The 1447-nt window shown below is 48.4% G+C and overlaps 1 non-coding gene across 1 annotated transcript; it reads right to left on the bottom strand.

Moving 5' to 3' along the window:
• Positions 1 to 605: 605 nt before the first annotated feature.
• On the bottom strand, positions 606 to 712 carry LOC125130209 (U6 spliceosomal RNA). Its single transcript, XR_007135704.1, has one exon. It is a non-coding gene; the product is annotated as a U6 spliceosomal RNA (small nuclear RNA).
• Between the last annotated feature and the right edge of the window lie 735 nt (positions 713 to 1447).

Below are 1447 nucleotides of genomic sequence, written 5' to 3'. Positions count from 1 at the left end.
TTGACTGCTCTGGGGGAAGGAGACGGGTCATGGGTCACAAGTGGGGCAGGAATTTCCTTCCCTCTTTCTGTCTTTTCCTTCCTCTCTCTTCCCTCACAGGCCAGCAGCCCAAGGCAGGATGAGCTGTCTCAAGGAAGGAGAAATAAAAACAGCTTTAAAATGACTGGAGGTCATGTCCTGTTTGAAACAACAAGAAAAGAGAGCAGAGTGCCACCTGTCCCCTCCCGCAGAGACCAGGCTGCCTTGAGCTCCAGCCAAAGGGACAGCGAGAGAATTTCAGGATCTCCTCCATAGCCTTGGGTGGAGGCATGGACCCCCAAAATCTCCCTTCCTACTCCTTTTTTTTTTCCTTTAAAAAAAAATATGGGGGGGTTCCTGTTGTGGTTCGGCGGGTTGCAAAACTAACTAGTATCCATGAGGACGCAGGTTCGATCCCTGGCCTCACTCAGTGGGTTAAGGATCTGGTGTTGCCATGAGCTGTGGTGTAGGTCATGGATGGGGCTCTGATCTCGTGTTGCTGTGGCTGTGGTGTAAGCGGGCACCAATTCCACCCCTGCCTGGGAACTTCCATATACTGCAAGTGGGGCTCTAAAAAAGCAAAAAAAAAAAAAAAAGGAGCCTTCATGAATTTGCATGTCATCCTTGAACAGGGGCCATGCTAAGCTTCTCTGTCTTGCTCCAGTTTTAGGATATGTGCTACCTAAGCGAGCAGCCTTTCCACTCCTTTAAAGAAATCGCTCACCGTTCCCATGTCAGCCCCGTTTCCGCAAGGTCTTCCTCCCCTGAGAGTTGAGTACAGAGGCTGTAATCCAAGAGGCCGTGCCTGCGGCTCTTTTATCCTTGACCCATATCCCTGCACACTTGGCCTAGAGCGTAAAGAGGAGAACCCCAGACACAATCAAACAGCCAGGCATTGAGCAATGCTATCAGAGTTCCTCTCTTCTAACTCGGTTTCAGATTGACTAATCACCTAAGAAATAGCCATGCCTTTTTAATTTTCAGATGAGGAGTTCTTGTTGTGGCTCGGCGTAACAAACCCCATTAGTATCCCTGAGGATGCTTGTTAAATCCCTGGCCTCACTCAGAGGGTTAAGGATACAGCGATGCCGTGAGCTGTTGTGTGGGTCACAGATGCGGCTCAGATCCTGTCTTGCTGTGGCTGTGGTGTAGGCTGGCAGCTGCACTCGGATTCAACCCCTAGTCTGGGAAATTCCATATGCCACAGGTTTAGACCTAAAAATAAAAATAAAATTTGGTTTCAGATGAAAGGTCTTCAGAATGTAAATCTTCTGCCTTTCTTCTTTCCAGTCGCCGATCTGTGGCGGCAAAGCTCACTGCTGTTAGTACTTCAATGCAGCAGCAATCCACCCCCAAGGAACTTAAAAACAAAGAGACAAGATAGACCTCGGAGAGACAAAATGTAAAATTAGTATCTGGAAAAATAGGC

This window comes from Phacochoerus africanus, chromosome 6 (genome assembly GCF_016906955.1).
Source record: "Phacochoerus africanus isolate WHEZ1 chromosome 6, ROS_Pafr_v1, whole genome shotgun sequence".
Lineage (NCBI taxonomy): Eukaryota > Metazoa > Chordata > Mammalia > Artiodactyla > Suidae > Phacochoerus > Phacochoerus africanus.
Note: the sequence above shows the minus strand (reverse complement) of the source record. Positions and strands in the feature narration are given on the sequence as shown.